Below are 12,697 nucleotides of genomic sequence, written 5' to 3'. Positions count from 1 at the left end.
TTAGGTCTACAATTTTATTGTTTTCTGTTTTTTATTTCTCTGTTGTTCTTGTCTGTGTGTGTGTTTTTTTAAATTCATTTTGACAATCTCTGACCTTAATTAGTATTAGCTGGAGTTAGTTGACTCTTCTCTGCCTTCTTTTGGGTTATTTGAACATTTTTTATTATTCCATTTAAATTTATTAATGTATTTTCTAACTGTATATTTTTGTATAATTTTTTCAGTGGTTGCTCGAGTGATTACAACTAAACCAACATTCCACTTGAAATGATAAAACACAAGTTGACTATGAAACAAAACACTAAGTATGAATTAGTATTACCAAATGGAAAATGATGTAGTGGAATGCAATGAAATAAAAAGAGCCTGTGGCCCATTGTTCCAACTCAATCCAGAATGCCAGAGTGTCAAGATGCTCAAAAGTAAATTTTCTTTTACACTACCAAGTTGAAAAATATTGAAACCTTTCCTAGATCATTTATCTCATGTATTTATGTTCTTTGGCCAGATTTTATATAATCAAGAAATTGGGTTTTTTAATGTTTCTTTTCCCTTCCTCTATAGACCCCCATACCCTGGATAGAGGTGGGGTTTGTGGGGCCTCTGGCACTGTTTTAAAAAGTGATCACAGTTCAGAAGTTGGATCCCAGCAAAGTATCTTTCATCATGGGTCAGTCCTTACTGTGTCTAGCAGACCAGACACACCTACCACTGGAAGTCAATGCTATGAGAAAAGTTCAGGCTAAGACGATAGTTCAGACTCTCAGTCTGGTGGGTATAGTGGAGTAAGCCTGAACAAGCCCTGCAGCTCCACAAAGCCCCAAAGCAGATACTGGCCCATTCCCCATCATTTTGAGTTGCACCAGTATACCTCTCTATTCATTCTCTGTCCTTCACCTGAGTGAAGTAGGGTGGTAGCCATGAGTCCTGGCCAATTCTCCCCTCCCTACGATAATTGTGTCCAGCACCATGCCAAGAATCTCTCAGTCCCTGAGCCCTTAGCATTGTCCTCAATGGTGAAGATGTTAGGATTTCTTGAGGCTCCAGCATAGAACAGGTCCACACAGTCACCAGAACAGCAGAAGTCAGTGAGAGGTAACTGAGCAGAGACGTGCCATGTGTGCAGCCAGAGAGAAAACTGTCCAGAGGCCTCGCCTTGGCCAGACACAGGCAGCACCTGGAGAGCACAATTTGGATTACTGCAAAGTCCTGTGATGGCGGCGACCTTAATTAAGTCCAGTTAGATATACTTGAAAGGTGGGAGGGGGAAGGCAGAGCTACACTTTCTCACTATTCTATGAACCTCTGATAACCCTGAGCCCTAAATGCTCAGGGAGGTTCTGTTCCAGTTGCTCTTATCTTGTTTCTTCCTCATTCCTTCCCTTTGACTTTAATTCTCTTCCCCCTAGGTCTATGAACATCAAAGAGGACATGTATAGAGTTGTTGTATATCATTTACAGAATCCAAGGAACACAAATAATTACTTAGTACTGAAAAGATTAAACACAAACGGGGAAGCATGATCCTTTATAGATAGTTTTGTCTGTGTGTAAATGGGCAGGCATACACATGGTTGACATCTTCTTTCCTCCCTCCCTTCCTTCCTTCTTTCCTTCCTTCCTCCTTCCTTCTCTCTTCCTTTCCTCCCTCCCCCTCCCTCCTTTCTTTTCTTTCCCCCTTCCCACCTTCCTTCATTTCCTCCTTCCTTCAATAAACATTAATCAAATATTCATTCCATACCTGGTTCTGTGTTAGGCACTGGGACACTTTTGATCTAAGAATCATTCTGTAAGAGTTAAAAAACACTACTGGCCATTCTTTCTTTGCATACTTATGTGATTGTAGCTGGGTACGTGGTTAGACTGATTTTCCAGTCTCTATTACAGTTATGTGTGGCCATGTGTCCACATTATCCCCCATGGATAATGAGAAGCAATGTGTGACACTTATGACCAAAGCTTTTAAGAAGTAGATGTGTGACAACTAGGGCACCTACCAGGCACCGGTGGGGGACCACAGACACCTAAGGGGATGGGAGGAACCCCCAGCGACCAGCTTGCAGGAGTGTGGTTCCCAGGCCAGAGGTCGGGCCTGAGCTCCTGTGGTGGGAGCTCTGAGTGCAAACCACTGGACTAATAGAGAACCTCAGACTGCAGGGAATATTAATCGGAGTGAGGCCTCCTGGGGGTCCTCATCTCAGCAGCAAGACCCGGCTCTATCCAACTGCCTGAAAACTCAAGTGCTGGATGCCTCAGGCCAAACAACAAGCAAGACAGGAATACAGCACCATCCATCAAAAAAAAAAAAAAATGATATGACAAAAACATGTTACAGATGAAGGAGCAAGGTAAAAACCTACAAGACCAAATAAAAGAAGATGAAATAGGCAAACTACCTGAAAAAGAATTCAGAGTAATGATAGTAAAGATGATCCAAAATCTCGCAAACAGAATGCAGAAAATACAAGAAATATTTAACAAGGATCTAGAAGAACTAAAGAGCAAACAAACAGCGATGAACAACACAATAACTGAAATTAAAAATACTTTAGGAGGAATCAATAGCAGAATAACTGAGGCAGAAGAACGAATAAGTGAGCTGGAAGATAAAATGGTGGAAATAACTGCCGGGGAGCAGAATAAAGAAAAAAGAATGAAAAGAATTGAGGACAGTCTCAGAGACCTCTGGGAGAACACTAAACGCACCAACATTCAAATTACAGGGGTCCCAGAAGAAGAAGAGAAAAACACAGGGTCTGAGAAAATATTTGAAGAGATTATAGTCAAAAACTTCCCTAACATGGGAAAGGAAATAGTCAATCAAGTCCAGGAAGTGCAGAGAATCACCATACAGGATAAACCCAAAGAGAAACATGCCAAGACACATATTAATCAAACTATAAAAATTAAGTACAAAGAAAAAATATTAACAGCAGCAAGGGAAAAGCAACAAATAACACACAAAGGAATCCCCATAAGGTTAACAGCTGATCTTTCAGCAGAAACTGCAAGCCAGAAGGGAGTGGCAGGACATATTTAAAGTGATGGAAGGGAAAAAACTACAACCAAGATTACTCTACCCAGCAAGGATCTCATTCAGATTTGATGGAGAAATTAAAACCTTTACAGACAAACAAAAGCTAAGAGAATTCAGCATCACCAAACCAACTTTACAACAAATGCTAAAGGAACTTCTCTAGGCAGGAAACACAAGAGAAGGAAAAGACCTACAAAAACAAACCCAAAACAATTAAGAAAATAGTAATAGGAACATACATAATGATAATTATCTTAAATGTAAATGGATTAAATGCTCCAACAAAAAGACATAAGCTGGCTGAATCAATACAAAAATAAGACCCATATATATGCTGTCTAAAAGAGTCTCTCTTCAGACCCAGGGACACATACAGACTGAAAGAGAGGGGATGGAAAAAGATATTTCACACAAATGGAAATCAAAAGAAAGCTGGAGTAGCAATTCTCATATCAGACAAAATAGACTTCAAAATAAAGACTATTACAAGAGACAAAGAAGGACACTACATAATGATCAAGGGATCAATCCAAGAAGAAGATATAACAATTGTAAATATTTATGCACCCAACATAGGAGCACCTCAATACATAAGGCAAATGCTAACAGCCATAAAAGGGGAAACAGACAGTAACACAATCATAGTAGGGGACTTTAACACCCCACTTTCACCATAGACAGATCATCCAAAATGAAAATAAATAAGGAAACACAAGCTTTAAATGACACATTAAACAAGATGGACTTAATTGATATTTATAGGACATTCCATCCAAAAACAGCAGAAAACACTTTGTTCTCAAATGCTCATGGAACATTCTTCAGGATAGATCATATCTTGGGTCACATATCAAGCCTTGGTAAATTTAAGAATATTGAAATCGTATCAACTGTCTTTTCTGACCACAACACTATGAGACTAGATATCAATTACAGGGAAAAAACTGTAAAAAATACAAACACATGGAGGCTAAACAACACGTTACTAAACAACCAAGAGATCACTGAAGAAATCAAAGAGGAAATCAAAAAATACCTAGAATCATATGACAATGAAAACATGATGACCCAAAACCTGTGGGATGCAGCAAAAGCAGTTCCAAGAGGGAAGTTTATAGCAGTACAATCCTACCTCAAGAAACAAGACACATCTCAAATAAACAACCTAACCTTACACCTAAAGTAATTAGAGAAAGAAGAACAAAAAACCCCAAATTTAGCAGAAGGAAAGAAATCATAAAGATCAGATCAGAAATCAATGAAAAAGAAATAAAGGAAACAATAGCAAAGATCAATAAAACTAAAAGCTGGTTCTCTGAGAAGATAAACAAAATTGATAAACCATTAACCAGACTCATCAAGAAAAAAAGGGAGAAGACTCAAATCAATAGAATTAGAAATGAAAAAGGAGAAGTAACAACTGACACTGCAGAAATACAAAGGATCATGAGAGATTACTACAAGCAACTATATGCTAATAAAATGGACAACCTTGAAGAAATGGACACATTCTTAGAAAAGCACAACCTTCCAAGAATGAACCAGGAAGAAATAGAAAATATGAACAGACCAATCACAAGCACTGAAACTGAAACTGTGATTAAAAATCTTCCAACAAACAAAAGTCCAGGACCAGATGGCTTCACAGGCGAATTCTATCAAACATTTAGAGAAGAGCTGACACCTATCCTTCTCAAACTCTTCCAAAATATAGCAGAGGGAGGAAAAATCCTAAACTCATTCTATGAGGCCACCATCACCCTGATACCAAAAGCAGACAAAGATGTCCCAAAAAAAGAAAACTACAGGCCAATATCACTGATGAACATAGATGCAAAAATCCTCAACAAAATACTAGCAAACAGAATCCAACAGCACATTAAAAGGATCATACACCATGATCAAATGGGGTTTATCCCAGGAATGCAAGGATTCTTCAATATACACAAATCAATCAATGTGATACACCATATTAACAAATTGAAGGATGAAAACCATATGATAATCGCAATAGATGCAGGAAAATCTTTCAACAAAATTCCACACCCATTTATGATAAAAAGTCTCCAGAGGGCCTCCCTGGTGGCGCAGTGGTTGAGAGTCCGCCTGCCGATGCAGGGGATACGGGTTCGTGCCCCGATCTGGGAGGATCCCACATGCCGCGGAGCGGCTGGGCCCGTGAGCCATGGCCGCTGGGCCTGCGCATCCGGAGCCTGTGCTCCGCAGCGGGAGGGGCCACAACAGTGAGAGGCCCGCATACCGCAAAAAGGAAAAAAAAAAAAAAAAAAAGTCTCCAGAAAGTAGGCATAGAGGGAACCTACCTCAACATAATAAAGGCTATATATGACAAACCCACAGCAAACATCATTCTCAATGGTGAAAAACTGAAACAATTTCCACTAAGATCAGGAACAAGACAAGGTTGCCCACTCTCACCACTATTTTCAACATAGTTTTGGAAGTTTTAGCCACAGCAATTAGAGAAGAAAAAGAAATAAAAGTAACCCAAATCAGAAAAGAAGAAGTAAAACTGTCACCATTTGCAGATGACATGATACTATACATAGAGAATCGTAAAGATGCTACCAGAAAACTACTAGAGCTAATCAATGAATTTGGTAGAGTAGTAGGATACAAAATTAATGTATAGAAATCTCTTGCATTCCTATACACTAATAATGAAAAATCTGAAAGAGAAATTAAGGAAACACTCCCATTTACTATTGCAACAAAAAGAATAAAAGACCTAGGAATAAACCTACCTAAGGAGACAAAAAACCTGAATGCAGAAAACTATAAGGCACTGATGAAAGAAATTAAAGATGATACAAATAGATGGAGAGATATAACATATTCTTGGATTGGAAGAATCAACATTGTGAAAGTGACTATACTACCCAAAGCAATCTACAGATTCAATGCAATCCCTATCAAACTACCAATGGCATTTTTCACAGAACTAGAATAAAAAATTTCGCAGTTTGTATGGGAACACAAAAGACCCAGAATAGCCAAAGCAATCTTGAGAAAGAAAAATGGAGCTGGAGGAATCAGGATCCTGGACTTCAGACTATATTACAAATCTACAGTTATCAAGACAGTATGGTGCTGGCACAAAAACAGAAATATAGATCAATGGAACAGGATAGAAAGCCCAGAGATAAACCCACACACATACGATCACCTTATTTTTCATAAAGGAGGCAAGAGTATACAATGGAGAAAAGACAGCCTCTTCAATAAGTGGTGCTGGGAAAACTGGACAGCTACATGTAAAAGAATGAATTTAGAACACTTCCTAACACCATACACAAAAATAAACTCAAAATGGATTAAAGACCTAAATGTAAGGCCAGACACTATAAAACTCTTAGAGGAAAACATAGGCAGAATACTCTATGACACAAGTCACAGCAAGATTCTTTTTGACCTACCTCCTAGAGAAATGGAAATAAAAACAAAAATAAACAAATGGGACCTAATGAAACTTAAAAGCTTTTGCACAGTAAAGGAAAACATAAACAAGACAAAAAGACAACCCTCAGAATGGGAGAAAATATTTGCAAATGAAACAACAAAGGATTAATCTCCAAAATATACAAGCAGTTCATGCAGCTCAATATCAAAAAAAACAAATAATCCAGTTAAAAAATGGGCAGAAGACCTAAATAGACATTCCTCTAAGGAAGATATATAGATGGCCAAGGGGCATGTGAAAAGATGCCTCACATCACTAATCATTAGAGAAATGCAAATCAAAACTACAGTGAGATATCACCGCACACCAGTCAGAATGGCCATTATCAAAAAATCTAGAAACAGTAAATGCTGGCGAGGGTGTGGTGAAAAGGGAACCCTCCTGCACTGTCGGTGGGAATGTAAATTGATACAGCCATTATGGAATACAGTGTGGAGGTTCCTTAAAAACTAAAAATAGAACTATCTTATGACCCAGAAATCCCACTACTAGACATATACCCAGAGAAAACCATAATTCAAAAAAAGAGATGTACCACAATGTTCGCTGCAGCACTATTTACCATAGCCAGGACATGGAAGCTACCTAAATGTCCATCAACAGATGAATGGTTAAAGAAGATGTGGCACATATATACAATGGAATATTACTCAGCCATAAAAAGAAATGAAACTGAGTTATTTTTAGTGAGGTGGATGGACGTAGAGTCTGTCATACAGAGTGAAGTAAGTCAGAAAGAGAAAAACAAATACCATATGCTGACGCATATATATGGAATCTAAAAAAGAAAGAAAGAAAGAAAGAAATGGTACTGATGATCCTAGTTTCAGGGCAGGAATAAAGAGGTAGACATAGAGAATGGAGTTGAGGACATGAGGTGGGAGGGGGAAGCTGGGGCGAAGTGAGGGTAGCATCAACATATATACACTGTGGAATGTAAAATAGTTGGATGGTGGGAAGCAGCAGCGTAGCACAGGGGATCTGTTCTGTGTTTTACGATGACCTAGAGGGGTGGCATTGGGAGGATGGAAGGGAGGCTCAAAAGGGAGGGGATATGGGGACATCTGTATGCATATGGCTGATACACTTTGTTGTGCAACAGAAACTAACACAGTATTGTGAAGAAATTATACTCCAATAAAGATCTATTAAAATAAATAAATAAATAAAGTGAATCTCTTATAAATAGGAGAAAAAAAATGAAGTAGATGTATCTGTTGGTGGGAATGTAAATTGGTGCAGCCACTACGTAGAACAGTAAGGAGGTTCCTTAAAAAACTAGAAGTAGAATTACCATATGATCTGGCAATCCCACTCCTGGCATATATCTGGAGAAAACTGTAATTCAAAAAGATACATGCGGGCCTCCCTGGTGGCGCAGTGGTTGGGAGTCCGCCTGCCGGTGCAGGGGATGCGGGTTCGTGCCCCGGTCTGGGAGGATCCCATGTGCCGCGGAGCGGCTGGGCCCGTGAGCCATGGCCGCTGGGCCTGCGCGTCCGGAGCCTGTGCTCCGCAACGGGAGAGGCCACAACAGTGAGAGGCCCGCATAACGCAAAAAAAAAAGGAAAAAAAAAAAAAAAAGATACATGCACCCCAATGTTCATAGCAGACATCGAAAACAACCTAAATGTCCATCAGCAGATGAATGGATAAAGAAGATGTGGTATATATATGTATGTGTATGTGTGTATATACACACATACACAATGGAATACTACTCAGCTGTAAAAAAGAATGAAATAATGCTGTTTTCAGCAACATGGATGGACCTAGAGATTATCATACTAGGTGAAGTAAATCAGAAAGAGAACGACAAATACCATATGATATCATTTATATGTGGAATCTAAAAAATGATACAAATGAACTTACAAAACAGACAGAGACTCACAAACATAGAAAGAAAACTTATGGTTACCAAAGGGGAAAGTCAGGGGGGAGGAATAAATTAGGAGTTTGGGAGTAACAGGTACACACTGCTGTATATAAAATAGATAACAAAAGAGACTTACTGTATAGCAAAGAGAACTAGGGAACTATATTCAATATCTTGTAATAACTATAATGGAAAAGAATCTGAAAAAAAAATATATATATATATGTAACTGAATCACTTTGCTGTACACCTGAAACTACTACAACACTGTAAGTTAACTATACTTCAATAAAATAATTAATTAATTTATTTATAAAAGAAGTAGATGTGTTTCCTCCATGCTCTTTCATCTTCTACACATTGGGTACAGGCCAAAACGAGAGGGTGGCAAGGCCCCAAGAGGGAAAGGAAGTACACTGACGCTCCTGAATCCCCATGTAAAGGAGAGCCACTCATCGACCAGTGGTACATATGTACTTTCTATTATGTTTGTGCCATTACATGGCTTTTGGGGTCTTTTTCTTAGCAGTTAGGCTACCCTAACACAGAAATTGGTATCTCAAAGTAGGGAGCTGCTGTTTGAAAAATGTGCTTATGAGAATTGGCTTTGTTGTTTGGTACCAGATAGCAAAGAAACAGATATAGCAGGTTGGAAAGCTAGAAATTCCTCTTATCCCATAGGCAAAATATTTGATAAAACTGTCCTCTGTGTTAACTTATAAGGTTAATCCAATACCTATAAGGTCTGTAGCTCTAGGGCAGGAGTTAGCAAACTAACACTCATGGGCCAAATTCAGCCTGCTGTCTGGTTGTGTAAATAATGTTTTACTGGAACACAGGCATGCCCATTCCTTCACATATCGTCTATAGTTGCTTTTGCACTATAAAGGAAACGTTGAGTAGTTGCAAATCCTAAAATATGTACGACTTGGCCGTTTAGGAAGAATTTGTCAACCCCTGATATCCTGGCATTGATAGTGACAGTGATGGGACTTGGGTGATGATGGAGCTAAAGGATAGAAAGTGCCTGGGTCCCTGAATCACTATGTGAGGAGAGTCACCCCCGTCCCACACTCTGCAACCGGGACATATACTGTTAAATGAATGAGCAATGAACTTCTGTATTTGAATCATTATGTGCTTTGGAAATATATTTGTTTCAGCAGTTTAGATTACCCTATCTGAGGCAGATGGATGGTAAAAATGGCTCCAAATCCTCACTCCTCCCTGGATCTCTTTTCTGTATAACTGCAGTGCCTGCCCAACATGGGTGGGGTTTTCTGTCCCGCCCCTTAACTCTGGGTTCAGTCGTGGAATTTACTGTGGTCTGGATGTTAGCAAATACAGCACAAGCAAATGCTTGAAAAAGCACTTGCACATTTTCACTTTCTCTCGCTTGTTCCTCTGACTCTGTCATGAGAAGAAGCTCAGACTAGCCTGATAGAGGGTGAGACACACAGAACGGAGCTGGGTTGGCACACTTGTCTCAGCCAAGGTCAGCAGAGCCACCCACCCAACTTATTAACTCATAAGCAAAAATAAGTGTTTATTGCTATAGGCCACCAAGATTTTTGTGGTTATTTGTTACACATCATTGTGGTAATGAAACTGAGCAGGGCCCTGTGGGGTCCTCCCGGGTACAAAAGCCCCTCCGTGTCCCCCATTTCTTGTTTGTAGAAAAAAAGCTTTAGTTTCCTAGGCTTTCCCCAAATTCCAAACAGCAGACTCGAGCAGTTACTAATTAGAGAAGTGATGGAATGCAGAAACAAAGGAAATCAGTCAAGCAAGAAAAGTAATGATAGCTTAAACAATAGTTCAGAGATAAAACTAAGTCACAGGACTCCTCAAAGGATATACATAACATTGGACATGTATCTTTGAGTTGTTCTGCAGAAACTAGACCCCCCACCCTGGTGGAGGATGGTGCCTATGTGATGACCACAAGCATATAGGCCCCAGACTGGTTGGAACCAGAAGGTTGGTGATTAAGATTCCCAAAAACATCACCTTGTTACCTTACCACTAACCAATCAGAAGAATGTTCATGAGCTGATCACACACCCTGTGACCCTCACCCCTAATGCTGCCTTTAAAAACCCTTGCCCAAAAGCCACTGGGGAGTTTGGGTCTTTTGAGCACTAGCTGTCTGTTCTCCTTGCTTGGTGCCCTGCAAATAAACACTGACTTTCCTTCACCACAGCCCAGTGTAAGTAGACTGGTGCGTCAGTTGAGCAGATCCTAGCTCAGTTCGGTAACAGTAATAAATAACTGGATATCTACTAATACATACATATGTGTGGTGTTCAGTCTTGTTTATAAGCTGAGGTCCTTATCCTATGTAAAACCTCCCCCAAATCTTATGAGACAATTACCATGTTCTACTTTCCATATGAGAAAAAATATTCAAGAAGGTGAAGTGACTTGTCAAAGTTGCCCCAATGCCAGAGCTGGGGCTTTAGCTCTGATCTTTCCACTCCAGGGCAGGTGGTTTTTGTCACAAAGTCAAAGCAGCCTATCTAACATCCTCAAGTATCATGAATCTAGTGTACTTAGGAGCCAGGCAGGCCACACAAACAGCACAAGGGACCATTCTCATTGGCAGAGAGCTGTCAGGGAGGGGTGGAGATTGAGGGAATTGAAAACCTCATGGTCCATCTAACAAGGCTGCCACAGTTCAACTCAGGCCAATTGTTGCTACACAGAAGCGGGGCCCAGGTCGCCACATGGCTTGGTTTTTCAAGAGAAGCCAGAAGTCTAAAATATTATGTAAATCCTTCTATGTATAAACGTTAGCTCTATTTTTTAAAGTACAGTGCAGGCCAAATAAAATATGTGTGCAGTGCTTGGCCCAAGAGCTGCCAGCATGTGGCTGTGGCCTTATGTTTACACAACATTTCGCAGGTTAACAAGTAGTTTTACATCCATTATGTCATTTCTCCCTTACAAAGCCTTTATAACGACAAGAAAAATAGATATTATATGAACACTTTTAGAGATGTGGAAACTGAGGCTTGCAGAAAGTAAATAATTTGCCCAAGTTCACATAAACAATTAGTAAGAGTCAAGACTAGCATCCACAGGCCTTCAGGTTTCTGTACCATTTTATTCGACGCCCAGGATGATTGAAAGCTCTCCTGTGTCTGAGGCACAAGGGACAGGCACGGAGAGGCTCTGTTATTTCAGGAAGGCATGGTCTTGTCAAGTCTCCAACGCTCTGTGCTGTGGGCAGATCTTTGTTTAAATTAGGGAACTGATTATAGTCACTCTCCCCAAAGTGTTTACCTTCTCTGATTATTTTCTTCTTTTTCTCTGTAAGTGAACCATATCTACTTATTTAATTTATAAAACTCTGCCTGTGCATCAAATAGCCTTAGACTATAAAAACAAAGAAAAGTCATAATTAAGGTATTATAGAGTTTTAAATGCTAGCAGAAATAATGATAAAAGACATAGGCATCAAATCTATAAATTCAGCATAAAATTACATTAAGAAATAATTTCCTCCCAGTATCCAATCAAGGTAGCTCAGCAGACTGCAAAGGTAATATCCTATGCACCAAAGCATCTAATAAATAAATGGCCCTCCTCAAAACAACCACGTAGGGGCTTCCCTGGTGGCGCAGTGGTTGAGAGTCCGCTTGCCGATGCAGGGGACACGGGTTCGCGCCCCAGTCCAGGAAGATCCCATATGCCGCGGAGCGGCTGGGCCCGTGAGCCGTGGCTGCTGAGCCTGCGCGTCCGGAGCCTGTGCTCCGCAATGGGAGAGGCCACAACGGTGAGAGGCCCGCGTACCGCAAAAAAAAAAAACAAAAACATGTAATTTCTGCACAGGAAGAAGTACTGTTTTTACTGATTTACTCTTTAACTGGTATGTTTGGGTTTTTAAAAAAGAAATTTATTAATTTATTTATTTTTGGCTGCATTGGGTCTTCGTTGCTGCGCACAGGCTTTCTCTAGTTGAGGTGAGCGGGGGCTCATTCTTTGTTGCAGTGCACGGGCTTCTCATTGCGGTGGCTTCTCTTTGTTGCCAAGCACGGGCTCCAGGCACACGGGCTTCAGTAGTTGTGGAGCACAGGCTTAGTTGCTCTGCGGCATGTGGGATCTTCCTACACCAGGGTTGGAACCCGTATCCCCTGCATTGGCAGGTGGATTCGTAACCACTGCGCCACTAGGGAAGTCCCTCCTCTTTAACCAGTTTAGCGATGTTTACATTTGAGAGACAGGGAGAAGTGTAGGAGACAGGGAAGATTAGATGTCTTTTCACAGTTCACAGCTGGCCAGGAGTGGCCACAAAGGCTTTAGAAGG

Source organism: Mesoplodon densirostris, chromosome 8 (genome assembly GCF_025265405.1).
Source record: "Mesoplodon densirostris isolate mMesDen1 chromosome 8, mMesDen1 primary haplotype, whole genome shotgun sequence".
NCBI classification, from domain to species: Eukaryota; Metazoa; Chordata; class Mammalia; order Artiodactyla; family Ziphiidae; genus Mesoplodon; species Mesoplodon densirostris.
The sequence above is the reverse complement of the archived record's forward strand: the minus strand, read 5'-3'. Positions refer to the sequence as shown.